Raw genomic sequence first — 22,514 nt, forward strand, 5'->3', positions numbered from 1 at the left:
AATATTATAATAAAGATATATAATGAGTAAAGGCTCTTTATAAAGGCCAAAGATACTACTATCATAAAACAATTTTTTTTTCCTCTAACTTTTACTTATTTGCATTAAATCCTTTTTAAACGTGAGGAAACCTATGAGACAGACTTACCTGATTGCAAACTGTTCTGGTTCTCTACACCTGCCTGTGCTGTAAAGCATGTTTGACACAATTAGCCAAGAAGGAATCTTATTAAGGCTTCATTTTTGAGAACAGCCCTCTACCTGCCAATTTGGGGTTGAAAAAAAAAACAAACCAAAAAACAACTATTGACTGCAATTTAAATATGAGATTTACTCAATTCAGATTTATATACCTGGAGAGGTTTTGACTTTTGAACTTCATACAGCGACAAAAAGATTAAATGGAAAGGATTGAATCTACACAAAGTTATGAGAACTCTATGCAGTTTACCAAACAGATAATTTAAGCAAAATTGTGTCCAATTTTTGATATTTGCTTTCAATTCTCTTCACTAGGGAACTGGTAAAACTTGTGGGCAGTTATGCTTAAAGGAAGTGTGGCTAATAGTTCCTTCCTGTCGCTTGCCAGATTCTCTTCTCTTTCAACTGTACTTCTTTATACAGTGTTGAATCATCTGATTTTTGTGTCCCTTGCTGTGGATGACCCACCTAATTATACTGGAATGGTTGTTTTGCTTGCAGTTTCAAAGAATTTTCAATCTCTCTTTCTGAAATTTTATCAAAGATTTTAAACAGCGCCCTTATTGATAGGTATTTCTACAGAGCTTAAATATTGGTGGTCTTAATTTCATATATTTAAGGTAGGCAGGCCAGATGTCTTCCATTAACCCCATCAGACTGACCCTCAATTATTCTGTACCTTGTCTTCTGCCCAGACATGGTGACTCCTATAGATCACACCAGTGGGTTCCCAGGGGGTTTCTGGTTGAGTTTTGCCAATGGACAGTCCTGACTATAGATTGGAGGGAGAGAAAGGGGAGTGAGGCTATGGTTCCCTTCCTGCAAGGTCTCCTCTAGCTAGCTGTGCCTCTCCAGCAGTCATGGATTCTCTCAAGGCAGCAGGCATGACTCTTTCCCCGGGTTCCTGTACTACTCCCTCCCCTCTTAATAGCTTAGGCATTAGGCTATTACTAAGTCTTCGATGTATGGTTACCCTAGTCCACATCATTGCAAATGTCTCTTTGTAAATAAACCCTCATTAAATTACTCTCTTTTGACACACCATCTGTTTCCTCTTGGGTCACTAAGTAATTCAGTGGACGTCTCTATTTGAATCTACCCCCCATATTCCTACTTTCTCTTTCATTGCTGTTGCTGTTGGCACTTTACCTGTGTATGATGTTTGCTATGCATGCCCTTTCTGTGTATTTCTATTTAGTATTGTGTGTCTCTGAATTGCCTCTATATTCTCTGCCAAATGAGGGCTATAATTTTCAGATCTGTGGTACATTTCTTTTTTTTCCCCTTTCGTTTGAAATAATTAAAAACCTACAAAAAGTAGCAAGAATAATTTGAAGAGATTTTTCATTCTGAACCATTTGAGCAAGTGGTTGATAAGAGGCCTCATAATCTTCAAATACTTTAGTGTGTATTTTTTACAAATAAGTACACTCTTCTGCCTAACCATAGTAACACCACTGAAGTTAGGAAATTAACGTTGATACATTGCTACCACCTATATCACAGATACCATTCAAGTTTTGCTATTTGTCCCCAAATGTCTCCTATAGTAAAAAGAATTTAATCCAGTATCACATGTTGTGCTTATTTTATCTCTGTAGTCCCCTTTTGATCAGGAAAAATTCCTCAGTCTTTTTTATTACTTTCATGACTTTGACAATTTTTCTGAGTTAATTTAAAAACTATCTCTAAGTTTAAGTTTATCTAATGTTTCCCTAGGGTTAGATTCAAGTTGTGCTTCCTCTAGGGCTGGAATACCATAGTAATGATTTTGTGTTCTTATTGCATCCAGTTACATGGTACATGTTTTCAATTTATCCCCTTACTGATGACATTAATTTTAATAATTTGTTTAGGTGGTGTCTGCCAAATTTCTCCAGTGAAAACTCATTCTTTTCTTCATTGCAATTAATAAGCATTTTGTGGATAGTTGAGACTATGTAAACATTTCATTCTTCATCAAACTTGTACTCACTAATTTTAGCATCTATTGATGTTTCATGGCTGAATTAATTATTACTATGATGGTTGCCAAATAGTTATTTTCTAATTAGACCATTTCTCCTGCATTTATTAGTTGACATTCTACTGTAAGGAATTTATTCTTCCAATTTATGTTTTCACTTATTTATTTGTATTAGTATGAACTTGTCAGTCCCTTAGAGAGGCCAATGGGTGCCCTTTCAAGATGGCTTCTATAATTATTTGACCATTTCCTTGCTAATAAAATATTCAGACTCACCTTTAATTTTTCCTTGCTTTAGCCCTGAAGTCAGCCATTTCTCCAAGGAGCCCTGGTTTCTTTTAGTGGAGAACTGCATTTAGAAACTGAGATCTGGGCATTTGGTACGCTCATAGGTTTCAAAGTGTCATTGCACCCAGACCTTAGCAATGGATAGAGCTAGGGAATATATGTAAGTGTGTGCTCTGTATATGTATATTTTATCTGTTGCTACATAACAAACTTAGTACCTTAAAACAATGGATATTTATTACTTCACAGTTTAGTCAGAATTCAGAAGTGGTTTAGCTGCATGATTTTTGGCTCAGTCCCTCTCATGAGGTTGCAGTCAAGATGTTGGCCAGGACTGCAGTCGCCTTAAGGCGTGACTGGGACTGGGGAATATGCTTTCAGGGTGGCTCACTCACATGTCTGGCAAGCTGAGACTGGTTGTTGGCAGGAGGCCTCTTTTCGTCATGTCACAGATTTCTCCACACTGCTGCGTGAGTGTCACCACAGTGCGTGGCTGGATTCCCCCAGAGTGAGGAAGCTAGATGTCTTTTAGGACCTAACCTCAAAAGTCTCACTCTTTCATTTTTATAACATCTTACTGTTTACACAAGTGAACCCTATTCAGTATAGGAGAGGACTTCACGAAGGTATGAATACTTGGATTCAAGAAAACCGGAGGCTGTTTTAGAGGCTGGCTACCACAACATTATCTATCTACCTACCTACCTACCTGTCTAACATCTATCTACTGGAATCTATGTGTTTATACCAATACTTCCAAGTTCAATCTGACACCTCGGGATTCATCCTAGCTTGTCCTTTCAGTGGCAGTGAGAATGCCGATCTCCATTGTTCTCACATAGTTCCAACATATCTACTTATTTGATCAACACCCATATATGTAATCAACAGCCTGGCCCTATGCCCAGCAACTATAACACCATGTACAAGTACCCTCCTCACTGAGCATTTGGGCTCTTACTCCTTGCCAGGCCACTGCGGCCCCTGCTCCTACCCACCCCACGTGAGCTACTGGCTCGACAAGACCCCACCTTATGTTTTTTGAACTGAGTTATTCAGGAAGTTATTCCTTGCTATTCAGGAAGGAAGATAAGTAGTTGTGACTATATATATATTTTTGTTGTGAATTGTATGTAACAGTGGAAAGAATGTATAATACTTAGACTTGGCCTAGAGAAATAAATCTCTGGCTCCCACTTCTCTACAGAGGTCCAAGAACTGTGTCACCTTTCCCATGTACATGGGTCAGGCATTCCCTCCCTCTGTGAACAGTTGCTTGTTTCATCTGTCAAGAACCCTTTTATGTAGGCTACATTTATAGTCTTTTATCTCCTCCTTTTTTTCCTTTCCCTTTCACTTCTTTTCCTTTCCTTTCATTCTCTTTTCTTCATTTCCCTTCCCTTCTCTTTCTTCTTCACTTCCCACAGGCTTCATCCTTGCTCCCCTTTTTTTTTCCTAAATTGCCTTTGCTTCAAGTTTGTCACTGACATCTCAATGGCACAAAGACATTGTTTTTCACATAGCAGCCCTAAAGGTATTAGGGCTTTACCTAATTAATTGTGTGGTACAAAAAAGCAAACCGCTACTGATACTCTATTTTTTTAAATGAATATATTAGAAAGACTTTTTACATTTTAGCCTTCCATTTCATATAAGAATGCTTATTTTGAGATCATGGCAATAGAATTTTCAAAGTCACCATTATTCCTATGCTCCTGCTAAAGAGCTTACTAGTGGCCTGAGGACTTCCATTTCTGAATAAGAAATACGAAGAGGCAAGGCAGGATTTCCAACATGCAATTAATGGTTATTCTAACAATTTGCTTTCTCTAAATTACATGCTGAAGAATCACACAGAACATCATTCCGATTCTGGTCTTTTCACCTCCCCAGAAAGTTAGGATTTACTAGATGAGACGTTTCCTGAGGGTTATAAGACAGAGGTTCCAGACACATGGAAGGGAAGAAATTGAGGCTGAGCAAACTGTTAAACTATTACGCTCTTTAACAAAAAGAGGGCTAATGGACCTTTTTCTCCCCCCCAAGATCTGGAATTGGAGGTTGGGCTCGGTTAAATCACCCACAGAATTGCATGAGGTTTGGGGAATTTGGATGTGAGTTTTTTTACTCTCTTCATAGAAACATATCAGCATATTTGTTCTGCCCTGCCTGTGGAAAGATGCCTGGTAGGGGAGATAACACACACAACAGAGCCAGGGGACTGACACCTCTGAGCTCAACAATTCTTACACCTCACTTGAAAATAAGATGTGTACATGCAGGAATGCAGGCTCATTAGGGAGGCTCATTAGGGAGCCAGGGAAATGAAAGCAGTTTAGTACATTTCATGGGCTCCAATGTTATCACTACACAAAGCTAATATGTCATGTCGGTTTCGTGTTGGGAAGAATTCACTATGGCTTGTAAAATGTCCTACATTTTTTAAAATAAGGTCAATGCCAAATTTAATCTAAAGTAACTCTTTAGAAATATCATTCCAGTGACTTAGAAAAGGATGAGGTAAACAACTGTAGAAGATAAACATTCTAAAATGTGACGATTGACACTTTAGAGGAGCACAGAAAAATTCCTAGATAAGACAGTATGACAACATTAACCACATTATAGAATATAGGGAGTTTCCAAATACCACTTTTATCTTGTGCTTCTGTTTAACTATACTAAAATTTCATGGAAAGAAAGTAAAACTGGCTTTTGAGCGCTGTTCCTTTTGATTTTAAGAAGATAAAATAGCAACATTTCTCTTACACGAATTTTGACACTAAAGTTTCTTTGTCTATTCATTCTAATTCCAGTTTTTCTGGATGTATTTAATGTGTTCATCTGAGTAGAAAGAGGGCATTAATGTAAAGAAAATGTATGGGACAGAAAGAGCTGTGATCTCACTCTGGGGTGGGAAGGTTGGAAAGGAATATAAATCTCAGTGATTCTTTTCTAGGAGTCATCACGGTAAAATTAAAAAACAAAACAAAACAAAAAACGTATTGCACTTTCAACAGGTTAGCTGGACTTTTCATGCTTTCCTTGAGTTTATCTTTAGTCTTTATAAGAGAACTAAAAGGAACAAGGTTAATGGAGTTTCCAAATAAGACTTGCAAATGGTTAACAAAATTAAAAAGTGAAAACAAATATTAAAAAGTTTCTGTTTATGAAAGGCATCTTTCTTCTCAGCAGGGGGAGAATGCCATAGGAACAAAATCTTTCAAGTTTCTTAACCTCGGCATAAGAGTTTGTCATTATTTAAAAATACGTAAACAATGGGAATTCCCTAGCGGTCCAGTGGTTAGGACTTCGCACTTTCACTGCCAGGACCCGGATTCCATCCCTGGTCAGGGAACTAAGATCCTGCAAGCTGCGCAGCACAGCCAAAAAATACTTAAACAAGTTTTTTATTTCCCAACGCAACTTTTGTGGCACAAAAATATTATTGGTTATTATGGTAGAGATTTATTGTCTTGTCTCTCTAGCGTTGGTTACCCCTTCTTCTCATAAACACAACTTCATTTTCCTTAAGATATAAGCCTTCTCCCACCCTCCATTCACATGGTATGGGTGAGGCCAAGCAGCACATTCAGTCCATTGGCTACAATGCACAGTGATTGGTTCTAAGATCATCATGTGACCCAATTCAGGCCAACGAGAGTCAGTTCTGGACTTGGTTGAACATATTGGTAATAAGAATCTTTTTCACTGGGATTTTGAGCCTCAGGATGATAAGGGAGACTTGTGGGTACTGAGAATAACCACACAGACAGAACCAACCTGAGAATAGAGGCAAACAGAGAAGAAAGTGCTGGTGAGAGGAGGAAAAGAACTGATTGCTGATGACCATATTTAAGTTCCTTTACAGAGGTTTTTTTTAAAGATGAAGTTGGCTTTTTAGATCAAATTTCTGGTTAAAAAATTAGCAGAGGGCAATATGGGCTATAAAAAGTCAGTATCGATTGCTAAGTTGTTGCTTAACATGTAGCTAATTATAGCCAATTCATACTAAAGTTTAAACACTTTTTGCCTTAACCTATTCAGATTTTTAAAATCTATTTAACTAAGACACTTTAGTGCTTATTATGTGCTAGTCCCTGTCTTAACCATTGTACCAATAACAACTCACTTAATTCTCATAACAAACACATGGTGTAGGAATTACTGACATCCTCATTCTACAGTGGAGGAAGAAGAGGCACAGAGAGGTCATGTAACTTGCCTAAAGTCACAGAGATAGCAAGGGGCCAACCAGACCTGGGAACTGAACCCCTTCAGTCTGATTTCAGATCAACTCTAACCACTACGCTACTCTGCCTTTTTAGAATAGTGCTCTACCTTGTCCAAGCTCATAAACAAACACAAATAATGTATTTGTGCATTTTATGAAAAAAAATTGAGGCAGATGGATATTGTCATACAGCTTGTTAGTAAAAAAAAAAAAGTGAGACTAAGTGGCAATATGGTGTTGTGATTAAAAGTATAGGCTCTGCATTCAAACAGTCTGGGTTTGAATTCCAGCTAATTACCAGCTGTGTTGGTAAATTACTTTACCTCTGCATGTCTTTATTTCCTCATTTATAAAATGGAGCCAGTATCTATCTCTCCAGGTTGTCGTGAGGGTTAAAAGTGATAGTGCTTATATAGCATTTAGCAGAGTTCACTAATTAACTATTGCTATTATTAATAAATCTCACCCTTTTTTGTTATACCATTCTTATGCATAATGTTTTTTTTTTCTCCTTTCCATTTATATTCTTCAATACACATGGCTATTCTACTCTCATTGGACCAGTGCTTCTATTATTTTCTCACAAGTCCATTCTTTTAATTAATTTCAGTCTTTTAATCATCTCTGAACTTGTCCTAATTATTTTTTCCAGTTCTAACAGGATTTTCTTTTGGAACAATGAGGGAAAGTGTGGGATACAGAAAAAGTCAAGTCCCCGACCCTACCTTTTTGCCTCTGTCTTTAGAGAACCAACAAGGTGCTCAGTCATTTCCTGTTCCTGTATAAATTGAGAGATTTGGTGTTATTTGTTTGTTCAGCCCTTCTGATCATTTTCTTTGGAGAGGAACTCTCAACTACTTGTTAGGGAGTTGCCTCTGGTCCCCATGATTCCATACAGGAAGCCAGGGTGCATGTTTTCAAGGGTGAAGGCCAAGGATCAATCAGTAGGTGAATTTCAAAATTTTGCTACTCTGAATGACCAGTATGAAAGCATTTAAAGATATATGATAATACTATTGGCAAATCTGTACAAAGCATCATCAGTTGTGGTTTCATTCCTGTGCTTTGTGTGTCATGGGTAGCCACAGTTAAGTGCTTCATAACATTCCCTCAACCCAGCCCAGTGAAGAACACTTTGCACTCTCAGAAAAAGGGCAAAAGAGGCTATTTCCTCCTCCACATCTGAGAAAAAGTTATGATCTACTACACATGGAAGCATTATGGCAATTAAAGCAATCAAATGACTGTTGCACTACCTCCATCTTTCGCCTCATGACTTTCTATATTAATCAGCCATGGAGATAAATTTAAATGTAATTATCATATTTTCCCATAATTGCATGAGAACTCAATACACAGTTTACTTCCCCTGGACTTTAAATCAAGGTAATGGCAAACCTGACCTAACTAAAATGACCCAGTTCTAACGCTTTGTGACCCAGTTAGATCTGGAAGTTGAAGGTAAGGAGAAAATTGCTCTAACATCACTTTAACCTTAAATGTTAAATTTAATCTCCTTTATTTACTCATGTGGTGAAGCAATGTTAGAAGAAAATATTTTCACTTGAGTGTTTCATCGCACTCTTCACAAAAAATGTTGTATCCTTTCCTCTGAGGACTTCTGTACTTGGCCATTGCTGGCCTCAGGATGTGGTGTGAGATGGACAAACATGACCTTGTGATCCTTCTGGTAAGGTAGACCTTTGAAGAAGATTAAGCAGATTTTCCAAACAACTGGTTTAGGTTTAAGAGCATTGAGGTAGATAAAGTGGAAGCATTGCTCTGCCTCAACCTTGGCACCAACTTGTCTTTGAAACCATGAGTCATCTTCCTCTTAGCAAGTGAAAGTGCTCTTAAAACAATTCATTACTCAATGACTCAGACAGAATTTTGAAAAACTGATGACAATGTTGTCCATTATTTTGTGAAGGTAACAAATTTCTCTGATTTTCCTCAAGTTCTAGGGGACTTTTCTAATTATTCATCTTAGTGTTTGTAGGCAGTGAGCGGGCAGAAGTTGTTTTTTTGGTTGGGATGTTTTCTTAGAGGTAAGTTTCTAGTATCAAGGCCAAGACACTAGAGTCTACAGATTCCTTGATGAATTGATCCATTGGTGAATTAATAAAAAGGAACTCCCCGAACTCTGATTTGTTTTAGTCCATTAGGTTGTTTGACTTTATGAAAAATAGGAGGAAGCAAGAGCTTAAGATTGAAACTGTCAATATGAGGAAATGTGTTGACTGACCTGTTATTTAAACTGGAAAGAAATATAAAGGGTAGAGACAGTTCAACTCACTCAAACAAAAACCACAGACACACACACACACACACACACACACACACACACACACACACACACATACACACACAAACAAGTTTAGTAAGGAAAATGAGGAACTTTGAGGTGACTTAATTGTTCTGTTTGGATAAATAAGATTTATTTTGCCTATCTCTTTTTTGCATTTGACAGATTATTTCATGGAACCCTGATATAATTCAGATAGTCATAGGTTTTAGAGGCAAATGGAATGGGCTGTGGTAAAATGTAAATCATTTTATTTGTATAAAAGAAGTTGATTTTGCTTATCAATTATTGTGTGAAATTGATAAGCAAAAGACATCTGGCAGTACACATTACACTCATCAAAGCCATAGCCTGGGCAAAGATACCCCTCAGGAGATTCTATGCAGACCGATGCAGTCTCCTGGCAAATCACAAAGTCAGAGTGATGGTGGAGTCAGGGAGAGATGACATTTGGCGATCCAAGAAGCTAATAAAACTGTAACACTGCCAAAAATTTGCAGTAGGATGCTCAAAGGTAGGAATTAAGGTCTGTGTGTGAATTTCCAGGAGTGAGAAAGGGAGGGCCCTGAGTCCTAGAAGAGCTACAGGACTAGAAAGGTAACCAACAGGGATCAGAACAGAGACTGAGTCCCCAAACTGGTGGTGACTGGGTTTCACCAACAAGGCAGAAACTCAGTCCAGTTAGTCAGTCAGTAAGCAAACACTGAATGACTATTGTGTGCCAGCAGTATACTAGGTTCTGAGGGTACAAAGGAAAACAAGACTCAGTTGCTGTCCTCTAATTCCTCACAATTAGAGACTGGAATGCAAGTTTATGACCTAACTAGGAGCAAGTATCACAGGATGAATGCCAGAATAGAGAGCTGGCATTATTTATGTCTTTTCTGCCAACTGTCAGGATTGGTCTCTTAGGTTGGGGGTAAGGAGTCTTCAGGTGGGTATCAAGTAATTCTATCTATGAGGAAAAGAAGGCTGTAGAGGTCAGGATGAGCCAGGGCCTGCCTCTGATGAAACACTATGCAGGAGCAGAAAGATGGCATTTTTAAAGTCTTGCTCTAGATACTGTCACAACTCAAAAAGAGCAGACGGAGTGCTGTGAATGGAGTTAGAGTTCTCCTTTACTCACAGCAAATAGTGGGCTTCACACATTTTAGTTCATCTGAATATCAAGGAGTTTCAAGGAGGAAAATCAGTAGGAAGTAAAATAGTTCGTTTAAGGTTGAGGGGACGCCGTCCAAAGAAAGACAGGCATGGTAACTCATGTTTTCCCTCTGTTTGCTCATTCCTTTAGAAAGGGGAATCGTGATGATTTATTTCATCACCTAAGTCAGGGGTCCTCAAGCTCCGGGCCGTGGACTGGTACCGGTCCTCAGCCTGTTAGGAACCGGGCCACACAGCAGGAGGCGAGCGGCAGGCAGGTGGGCGGGCGAGCGAGCGAAGCGTCATCTGCCACCCGCTATCGCCCCCCATCGCTCGCATTACTGCCTGAACCATCCCTCCCCCCGCCCCCCGTCTGTGGCAAAATTGTCTTCCATGCAACCGGTCCCTGGTGCCAAAAAGGTTGGGGAGCGCTGACCTAAGTGATTCTTTAATAATTATATCCACGTGTGATTTTTTTGTATATTTCTTCATAATGTTTGTTGACATCTATTGTTTATACTAACCCTAAAGATGCAACCAAAACAAATTTGTCATTTCACATGCTACAGGACTGTAACACAAAACAATGTAACAAATATAAGCAAATTTCTCTATTCCAGTCTGCCAAATATTGAGCTTATTAGTCCATTGGCAAGACATCTGTTAGGCCACATGGGAGGGTGGGAATCAACTCTGGCCTAGGAGTCAGGAAATTGAGTGTCTACCCTGCCTTCCTCTTTCTTGCAAGGTGGCCTTACCTACTTCTCTAAAATGCTTAGGTCATACGTATGTTACAAGTTTTAAATGAAATGACAATGGCATCAATACAAGTACCTCAACTTGCTATCTACAGCCTCCTCCAAGCCACATTCCTACAACATCCCTCTATGTACCCTCACCTTCGGCAAAATGAAGGTTTAACCTGGAATTTCTCTCTTATGTTTCAGAAAGTATCCCTTCTATTTTCATTCAGAAACACTTAGGTTGTCCCCTACTATCTAGAAAACAGTGGATGAGGATACAAAGCGACTCTTCTTGTTTCCTTGATGAGTGTGGTTTAAGCTAGTTGAGCTGGTCGCCTATTTCTGGCATGTTTAGCTTTAGCCAAAATTCAACAGTATGTGAGATTTTTGTGTTGGGTTGTTTTTTTCTTAGTAGTTTGGACTGATCAGAGAGAGGTGGTTCTCTCGTAGGGTACCTTACTTTAGAGTCAGTTACGTATTTGGGGGACTTCCATGCTGAAATTAGTGCTTCTGTCAGATACAGCTAAAAACAAATTTTAAAAGTCTAGAATGATTTCAGTTTATTACAAGAATCTGAGGGACTAATGGGCTATTCCCTGTCAATGTTCCTCAGGGGCACACTGCTCTGATCAGATAAATTGATTATTCTCTTTTTCTGTGTGCTTTTGAAGTAGCAGTGATTTTTGTTGGAATATGACTTTATTATTATGTTTAGTTGTTAATAAATATATGTTGCTAACAGCAAAGGCAAATAACATGTATTGAGAATTGCAGTGATCTGCCAGGGATTTTAAATGTCATCAATCTTATTAGCTTCACTGTAGATAAGTAATCAAACCTCAGAAAGGTTATGTAAATTAACCAGGGCAAACCATTAATATTTTTTTCTGTCAGGATTCAAGCCCAGATCTGCCTGACTCTGAAATGCAACCTCTGATGAGAAGATTAAATATTGAAAATAAAAGAAAGAACAAAAACTAAATAAATAAAAAAAACCAAAATAAAATAAAATGCAACCTCCTTCTATATTGCCTTGAGGCAAACTCAAGGTTATAACTTCAAGATACTACTTGCCAGAGTGAGTCGAATTTTGCTTGTTTTAAAGTTTCATGTTTAAACGCGGAGGCATTTTTGTCTCCGAGGTTTAGCACATACTTGGCGCTTGATAAATATAGAATAAATGAAGAAATGGCTCACAGTTGCACTAGGAAAGAGCTTTGTGTGTACATTTCAGAAAGACACTGGAGAGCCCTTTGGGAGCATGTGTGCAGCTGTGGCAGCGCCAGAGCTGACCTCATGACTCCTCTGTGGGAAAGGGAGGTGGTTTCTTGTAGGAAGAGGGTTGGGTAATAAAGCCACAGAGGTTTGCTGATACATTTGCTAGGCATGTCTTAAGCTCATTTAGGAAGTTATTTTGTGGCTCTATTACTAAGGTGTTTCCCAGTGTGTCACAGCTGCCCACCGTCACCTCTTCCAGCGGGGTCAATGGCTTCCTGGTCTGTGGCAAGGGCGATTACTCCCTCACTGCCAGCCCTGATTCTGCATCACTTGACTCCAGTAATAAACAGAGGAAATAAGCAATACCTGGAAATCAGTTTTTGCAAGGTGTGGGATTCTGAAATGTTGGGGATGTGTAAGTTTATGGAGCATTCTCAGGAATAACTGTCACTACTGTTTGCAGGATTAACAGATGGATGAAAGCTAAAGTGTTCTCTTTGCATAGGAGTCGTATATTTTCTTTTTTCTTTTATGAATAGTTTGTTATTTTCTAATTATAAGATAATATATGGGTATTAGTGAACATTATATTGTAAAGAAAAGTTGAAAGAAGAGAAGAATGTCATTTACAATTCCACCATAATAAATAAGACAACTATTGCTAACATTTTGTTGGATTTCCTTCTAGTCTTGGCCTTTTTAGTCTTGGCAGCTGAGATTATACTAAACATATAATTAGTACCCCTTTTCTTGCCTCTTCACTTAATATTATTTGAACACTTTCCTAAGTTATTAAAAATGCAAAAAACCTTCTAAAGGATTTTTAACTTAATATTATAATTATTTTCAATGTTATTATAAAGCCTCCTAAATGTATGAAATAACTGTTATATAATATTTTCTCCTATAATTCAGCCATAATTTTCTGAGGTCACATACCTGGTTATTCATAGAACTAGGACTAGAAACAATTTTCTCTTATTCATCTAAGAGCATAATCCAAGTTCTTTTTCTTTTTCTCAGCATTCTCAGATAAAGGATAATATTAAAAGTAGAATTGGAATTTTGATTAAAATTAAACTTGATTCACTCTTAAAAAAAATGTTTCACATCCTGTATATTCAGTCATTTTTTTCATGCTTCCCAGAAGAACATTTTGTTTTGAAGGAGTTAAAAGAATGCAGGGAAAGAACAATGCTAGTAGTGCACTCTAATAGTATTTATTCTGCTGGTTAAATAAAACATCACCTTTGCGTCTGTACCAGATGGAATATAAGCAGATTTTAAGTGACAAATGATATAACATAATGGCATCTACTATAGGTTTGTGGGATTGGGTTATGTTGTGGGTTTAATTATAACAATTTGATCTATAGTTGAGTATGAACATTGAATTCTTCCCCCCCCTCCACCAAACTTTCCTTGACATTTTTTATAGATGAAGAAATAGGAATGTGGAAGTATAATCATTTGTCTGAGGTCACAGAGGGAGATGATTGCACAGCTGGAATGTAAGCCTTGTATTTGACTAAAACCTTGGCTTTGTCCATGGGCCCAGCTAGACACATAAAGCTTTTCTCTTCCCCAGCAGTGACTTTGAGTACCAGCTTTCAGAGACTGACATTGAATCTAAGCTTTGTGATCAGTATTTAGCAGGAGAAGGGGAAGAATTACTTATCTTTTTGCATACATTAGCATGCAAATAAATCCTTTCTCTGCATCATGGAAGAGTCTGAAATTATCACATATACAATATATCTTTTATCAGTGGCCCTGAATACAAATGTTGCTTTGAAGAATCCACATTTAGAGGCCTTCTCCAAACATTTACAGTGCTTCTTAGGATTAGAACTTCTATCTACTGTCATTTTTAACAAAAGGAGAATTATGAATTAGTTAATTTAGTCATTATTTACACCCCTCCAGTCTCCCCCCAAATGTTTTATATATATGTATACAATAAAGCTTTAGATTTAAACAGAAAATTATAATTACTAAAAGAGAATATCTGCATCTATTTGATAGACCTGGAACAATTATTGTCTGCTGCTAAGGTTTCTACTACAGATGCAAGGAAAAAGTGTTCTAGCACTTTCTGTTTGATTGTGGCAGCCAAGATTAAATGGAGGAATAAAGGGAGAAAAACATGGTAATACAGAGAAAACATGAAGAGAGTTTTTGTAACTCAGAAATGGCCTTACAAACAGTGACGAGCCTATTTTACTCTAAAGAAGAGCACCAGGTTTGGGTTTAAAAAACAAACAAACAAAAAACCCACAAAAATGATATTATAGCCCTCACACATCCTATTCACACGGGTATATGACTGATCTTTTCTTTTAGTCTGGGTTTTTTGCAGTCCAGGCTAAATCAGGAAGGACCACTTGAATCTCATTTGATTAATGGAAACATAAGATCATTTCAAGTGTGATAATTTTTCTGTGTTAACATTTAGGAGAAATTTATTCCCTTATGTGATGTTACATAAGGGGCATTCGCATTGTCTAAAGACTATGGCTACTGTTGTTTGAAGTCTAGGGAAAGATTTGAAGCTATCAGATGTTTGTTGGCTGAGAAATTATCTGCTAATACCCCTGGCTGATATGCTGTATACTGTAGGCAATAAGATTTGAGAATATTTGCTAACACGTTAAACAGTGAAGAGGGCCACTGATTATAAATTTCAAAACTCCTTACCAGTGGTAAGCTGACTTGGAATTCTTAAAATTATTATTGGTTTTATCTTTCCCTCTCTAGCTGTACACTTTTAACTGATTTGCAAAAAGCTCTTTGTATGTTAAGGATATCAACCTCCTCTGTTATTAAGCAAATAATTTTTCTAAATTCATTGTTTGCTTATATATAATTTCTGAATTTGTATCAAACATGACAGCAACTCTAATGTAGTGATTCTCAGTCAGGGGTGATCTTGTACCCCAAAGGACGTTTGGCAATCTCTGGAGAGATTTTTCGTTGTCACAACTGTGGAAAGGGTGCAACAGGCATTTAGTGGTTAGAGGACAGGAATGCTGTTAAACACCTTATAATGCACAGGATTCCCCACAACAAAGAAATGTCCAACCCCAAATGTCAATAATGCTAAAGTTGAGGAATCCTGGTCTAAACAATCATCCTGGTACATTGTTTTTTCCAGTAGTTTCCCTATGTTTAAAAGAGAACGTGAATACGTCCCCAGACATATTTCCAGGATCGTGGTATCTGTTTACCTCCTGATCCTTTAAGACTTACTTGCTAAATGACCATACATTGGTTGAGGAGAGCCGCATGAAATCATCCATCTTTATTTTACTCTGATAAGCTAAGGTCACTGTTAAGATTTTAGAGGCATCGCATAGAAAACGTGTCAAAACTTAAGACTGGCCCTCACATTAAATTCCCTATGCTGGGAATTCTTCCTTAGAAGACTTCCCTATTGAACTATCCTTGACCTGTGTGCTAATCCACAGGCAACCTCCCCAGGAAAGGTGTCCCCTCCTACTGGCAAGCCTCTCATTTGGCTGAGTTATCCTTTGGCTCTTTGCGGGTTTTAGTGTCAGAGAGCTGACTGCAAGTCCTTGTTCCTTCATGACCTAGCCCTTGTCTTTTTCATGCCTAATTTCATTTAAAAAATTTTGCAACTTTATTGAGACATAATTAACATGCAATAAACTGCACGTCCTTAAAGTACACAACTTGGTAAGTTTTGACATGTGTATACACGTGTGAAGCCTTCGCCACAATCGAGATAATGAGCATATTCTGTGCCCCCAGGAGTTTCTTTTGCTCTTTTGTAACCCCTCCCTCACCTCCCTCCTCCCATCACCCTCAGGCAACCTCTGATCTGCTTTGTGTCCCTACAGATTAGTTTGCATTTTCTAAGAATTTCATATAACTGGCAGAGTCATACAGAATGTATTACGTTTTTTGGTCCGGTTTCTTTTTTTTTTTTAATTTAATTTTATTTATTTTTTTATACAGCAGGTTCTTATTAGTTATCCATTTTATACATATTAGTGTATATATGTCAATCCCAATCTCCCAGTTCATCCTACCACCCCCACACCCCCCCCCCCAACCACTTTCCCCCCTGGTCTGGTTTCTTTTACTCAGCATAATTTTTCTGAGATATATTCATGTTGTTGAGTGTATCAATAGTTTAGCCCTTTTTATGCTGAGTAGTATTCTAGCGTATGGATAAACCACAGTTTATATCCATTCACTTCATCCAGTTATAAATCCAGTAAACTTTACAGAGGGGAAAAAAGAGACAATAAGGTACAATACCTTTTGGAACTTCTCTTTCTGTAGTAAGTTTTACACTATCTCTGTGTGTTTACTTCTGTAAGTATTTGAAAATGAATTTATAATATGCAAATTAAAAGTGTCTATTGGACCCAGATGGTAAATTGTAGTGACTATTTTTTTGTGGTGTACTGAGGGATAACCAAGGAAAACTCTCTGAAATTCGAATCTCTACTTACCAAAAATATTGCTGGAATATAAGAACTTTTTTGAAATTTGACATCTCACTTTCAACAGGATTTTAGCAAATAGAAATATATCAGACAAGCATTAAAATGACCCCTGCTAGCACCACAAAAAAATAATAATGAAGGGAATAATTACAACAGTAACCACTTAAATGATCAGATGTTTTTGACTTGAGAAATCCTGGTCTAAACAATCATCCTGCTGTATTGTTTTTCCCATTAGTTTACCTCTTCTTAAAAGAGAACCTGAGGATTTCCCCAGAATTTTCACCTAAATCATCAGGTGTTTTTCTCACATCTTTTAAAGCAATTGTTCTTCTCATTCTCAGCTTGAGGGAATGAGTTTCATTTCACTTGGAGAGTGGGAAGCAGTAGGTAAGATAAAAATCACTCAGGAAACATAAAGGACTTGGCCTGTTGGTTAGGTAACTGCCCAGCTTAAAATTAGGATAGTGAACTGCCTTCTTTACCTGGATGAAATATTTCTCATGTTTCAGATTTCAGCACTCTTTTGGAAGGCTTCCATCTCTCCAATTAGTTGCAAGTGAAACACAAAAAAGTCTGCTTCCCACAGGCTGTTTGATTTAGAAGATATTGATTAACAATCATCCAGGAGATGGGAACAATCTTTTTTGATCTTACAAGTTCACCCTTCTTTTAAACTGACTTTCAGAGTTCCCAGTCATGGTGCAGATGAGTGCTACATTGAAGGATACATGTCAAAAGTCCTAAAATATTAAACAATTTATGGTTATTAAGGAGTTTTTGAACAGAAGGAAATCGGTAACATTGGAGGCTTTTCTGTCTGTGAGCTGTTCAGTGGAATTATGCAGGACAGGGAAAGAATAGACAACTTCCCTCAGTGAACTTTCACACGTTACTGGACATATGTGTCTAACCTAAGCCCTTATTATGGAATCTTCACTATCATGGCAACAGTTAAAAAATTTAGCTGAAGAGCATGTCTTACAATTTTTTAAAAACTAGGCAGTTAACCTATCCATTGGTAGACCAAATTGGTTTGATTAGGTCTAAGATATTCTCATGGAAGCCGCTTACAATAAGAATTTAAATTCTACCATCTCTTTATGGAAAATTCATACAAGCACAATTTTTAAAAGGCTCATTTCTTATCTTTTACCTTTGGCAAATGAAAAATATATTTTTCTAATATTTCCAAGAAACGCCAAAGGACCCACCCAACTCCCAGGCTACTCACTGTTTTTTCCCTTAATTGCTTTTACATCATGTCCAAGTCTGACTGTTTGCACTTAACACTTGCCTGATAAACTCTGCCAGGCTGAAGGATGCTTGCCTATTTTACATTCCTTGGCCTGTGAAGCATTTTTTTTCTGCTTCACATGCCTAAGGGGGCAAAGGTCAAACCTCCTCAACTGCAGATGAGGTCATACTTGCTGATGGTCTGCAGCTGATCACAATAAAAACAGGGTCTCCCCTGTGACCAGTTCTCCCCATTTAGGAGCAGTGATGTCATCTCTGGTGAGACAGGATGAGACATACAACTTGCTTTAAATTGAACTACATAAATTTTTCTTCTACTTCACTGCAATCTTTTATTTATTTTAGCAGAAGGACTAGTTTAATCATGGTTTCAAACTAAAAAAAAAATAAATGAAGGAAAGGAAGCTTGTATTTTACAAGTAGTCCTTCACATCTATTGGGTAGAGCCAGATGAAAATGCTGTTTTTCTACATCAAAATGAATGAATATTGGCAATCTCACATGGCTCATCCTAATACTTCCAAAGCATCTATCTCCGAGAGTAGTAAATGTTCTTTCATTGGTTCCAGAGTCAGACAGACCTTAGTTTGAATTCCACCTCTGCCATTTACTATCTGGGTGACTTTAAAAACTTTAGGGTAAATTTCTAAGTCTTACTTTACTCAGTTGTTTAAAATGAAGAAAGTTGTTTAAACTGAATATGTACCTCACAAGGTTATATTTAACATGAGAAAGCGCTTAGAAGATCACCTGACTATAGGAGGCATTCAATCCATGTTGTTAGGAATAATAGCAGTAATACTGGTAGCATAGCAGCTCAGGTCCCTTAGGGTCAGATGTGTTTTATAATTCATAATTTTTCAGATTTCAGAAAGATGCTTCAGTGCTTATACTCAGGGCCAGCTATATAATTTGCAGGGCCCTGTGCAAAATGAAAACTGCAAGACCTCTTGTTCGAAAATTATTAAAGATTTCAAGATAGTGAGAGCAGAGCTTTAAGCCAAGTGCAGGCCTTTTCTAAGTGTGGGACCTCACGTGACGGCCCTGCTTACACAGTATCTCAATATACACCCAAAGCAAGGGGATGAGAACAGTAATGAAACACATTAGTATTTCTCTGGTGCAATGTATGAGTATTCACACCAAGTGGGAAAAATAAAGGCAGTAGATATCCTCATGTCAGTTCACGTCAGATTTCCTACCAAATGAGTTTACTGTAGACTTAAAAAAACTGATGGCTTTCAGAGGTTTTGGATTTTGGAATTCCACATGAGGGACTGAGGTGCTATTTGCGTTGTATTCTCCAGGCCAGCTACACCCTGGGCATTTCTGTGATGAGCTGAAAGGTCAGTCAGAGAACACTGAAGCCAAGGGGAACTGAGTTTGGATCTTGTTTTGACACATACTAGTTGTGAGACTTTAGGCAGACACACTGGAGGCAGAGGTATACGTAGGGTGCTTCTCACTTCTGGGGAAGGAGCCTGGACTGCGGGAAAGAAGGGATGAGAGGGAAACCAAAGCCTTGGTAACCGGATGGGCAGCAAGCTTCTAAAATCAACAGCAGAACAACAATGACAACAAAAACACCACAATTGGACTTCCTCTTCTAAGCTGGAGTTTTGCTTTCACACATTTTCCTCTAATGCCTTTTTATCATGGTGTTAACAACTGTTAGACTAATGTATTTTCTTTACAAATGTGCTCAGAGTAGCTGCGTCTCCTGTCCGGGCACCCACCCTAGCCCTGTCTTTGGCTAGAGATTGAGTCTATGGAATAATAATGGATACAATTTATTGAAATTTACCATTTTGGTAAACAAAGGGCAGTTGAATCCATGAATAGTAGGGTCCTGGATTTGGGCTTCCTGTTAGTATCTGTGCTTTATTTATCAGGGCTATATATACATGTAATATTCACTAATTACCCCAAAGAATGACCCCTGAGGTAAGCAGTTTTAATGAAACAAAATTAAATATATTTTTATACTTTCCTCACAATGCGGAAAGAAAACAGATTATTTTAATATGTATAATGTACATTAGTTCATTCATATATAATCTAATTAGGATATGAAATAAATGGGCAGAATTTTAAAAAACTTAAGAGGCTGGAAGTTTAGTAGAAAATTGAAAAATAGAAATGAACAAAAATAGATGTACCACATGCACCAGAAAAAAATAATAGTGGTTTTTAATATCCTTACAGAATAAGGAATAAGACAGTTGATGGAATTGTCCTAGTGGAACACAGGACTACGCAATCATTTCAAGCATGTTGGATTGAGAAAATTAAGGGCAAGACCTGTATTCCACTCATTTGCTTCCTAGAAAATGAGGCTGTCTAAGAAAGAAAGCATGACCAACTCCAATTATTTTTCACAAGCAGCGTGTGCAATTGTGTTATCATTCAATAGAAGTTCAAAGTAGAAAAGTATCTTATAGTTGGGGACATACCAATTGAAACAAGTGGATTGTTAGAATGAATAGAACTATTTAGAGATGAGTACGTTTATCTTAAAATATCTAAATGCTAGATGCCAAATGTTTGGACGTAAGTCCCTCATTTAGTAAGCAGAAATTAACACAAATAATCTGGTCACTGGGATCAAGAAAGAGGTGGATTTATTTGATAAGAACTGCAGATGACTACTTTTCCTGTGTGAGAGAAGTTCAGATGGATGGCAAATTCTAAACCCAAAATATAACCCCCAGTAAGAAGCCTCATAAATCGTATCAACAATAAAAGGTGGGCTTTAAAAACATACCTAAGAGGTCTGACAAAATAATAACATTTTATCACAAAATGCCCACAATCCAGGACCACAAGAGACTTTGCCTCTACTAGATGCCTATTAAATTTCACCCTTTACTCCTCAGGTTGGAGAGATTCAGATTGGCCATTTCCTATGACTGTCCCCTCCCGGCCTCAGGCTGCACACAGTCACCTATTCTGACAGCTTTCTTTCATTTATCCTTAGTAAGGTTAGAGGTTTTCAAAAGCCGTTAGGAGCCAAGAAAGTAAAATCAACCAACCAACCAACTCCCACTCGTATAAAGAATCTGCAAAGTTTCTTATCCAAACTTGACTGCATCCCATTCCATTCTAGCGGGTGCCTTCTCCAGTAGGTACCCGCTAGCCATGTTTGCTCTGACCTCTCTGAGAGAATAACAGAATCCTCCTATCTGATGATGTGCTGTCTTAATTTGTTGGGAGCTGCGGTATAATGTGACTTCCATCAAAATTCTGTACTAACCTTTTATGGGAGGAGCCTCATGCTTCATGATGTCTAAGAGATATGGAATCTCTAAATCAGTTTTCATTTGTGTGATAGTTTTCCTCTTTCCAGTTTAAGATAGCTTTGGTTTCACCCTTCAAAATCCTTCTCAAGTTTGCCTACTACTTCTGCCATACAAAGTTAATCCTAAGAACAGCCACACTTGCATAACACAGACCCTGATTTCAACCCCAGCAGTCTGTTTCCAGAAACTGCATCTTCACCATTCCCACAGTGCTCTCACCTTACCAGACTTTCCCTCTATTGATTATTTTTCTTTGTGCCTTTAGTCCTGGATCATTTTATCCCCTCGTGTTTAGAAAGTCTTCAATTTTTATAAGAAACAGAAATAAATGCTAGAAATATTTTGAAGACCTTTAAACTTTCCTAGATATTTTCCATCCCTATCACGATGGACTTAGCTTTCCCTGAACCCCGCTAGCCTCTCTTACGTGCAATATAGGGATTTTAATGACTGCATCACAGGGTTTTTATGACATTAGATATTATGAAAGCACGATGGAGCTCCCTCATCTAGATGGCTGTGGTGGGAGTTCTTACTTGGCACTCTAGACTCCAGACTCTTAATTTTAATGATCAGTTAGGATCCATCCAGTCCCAGAATCTACTTAATCAATACCTGGAGGGGTTCTTGATCTGAGAACTTTAGGAATAAATTTTTTTTTTTTTTTTGCAAACCATTACACCCATATTTGGTATTTAATCACATACAACTTCTTATTCACATGTACCACTTATCAATTTATTGCCTCTCAGCTCCAACTTTACTCTCCAATATCTGCTCTGTGTTAAAAGATGGAACTCCAAGGAACATCTCTCCTTTACAGCAAAGAGGATGTTGGGCTTTCTCAGCAGGGGGCGCTAGAAGGACATAGCAGGCTGAAGGGGATCTCCTGTTATCAGAGATTGCAGACTCAGTCACGTGTGTGTGTGAAAACATAGGGTTGTGCTCTGCCCCAGCGAAGAACCCAGCATGTATGACCTCTCCACACCCTCGCAGCTCCAGCCCACCTAGGTGATCACTTTCCTGCATCCTTCTCGACATAGATGGTGTGCACTCCAGGTCTCCTGCCCGCATAGGCACCTTTACTCCCTCAGCACACTGGTGTCCCTGGCCACTAGCTAAAGCTCACCTGTACTCTGCCTGTGCCTGGAAGGCTATCTCTGCATGTCAGTGTGCCAACCGGGGCAAGCCTGCACCCCCCCGAAGGTTGCTTCCTTGTTGGCCCAGTGACAGCAGACCAGATCCGGTCCAGGCACACCAGCAAACTTCTCTGCTATGCTGTGGGCTGCAACCTCACCTTCTCCAGTGAGGTCTGAACTCAGCCTTGGGGAGGAGGTCTTCCTTCCAAACTTGGCCTTCCTTTGGAACTCTCTGTTCCAGCCCTAGGG

This window comes from Balaenoptera borealis (genome assembly GCF_965194805.1).
Source record: "Balaenoptera borealis genome assembly, chromosome: 5".
Lineage (NCBI taxonomy): Eukaryota > Metazoa > Chordata > Mammalia > Artiodactyla > Balaenopteridae > Balaenoptera > Balaenoptera borealis.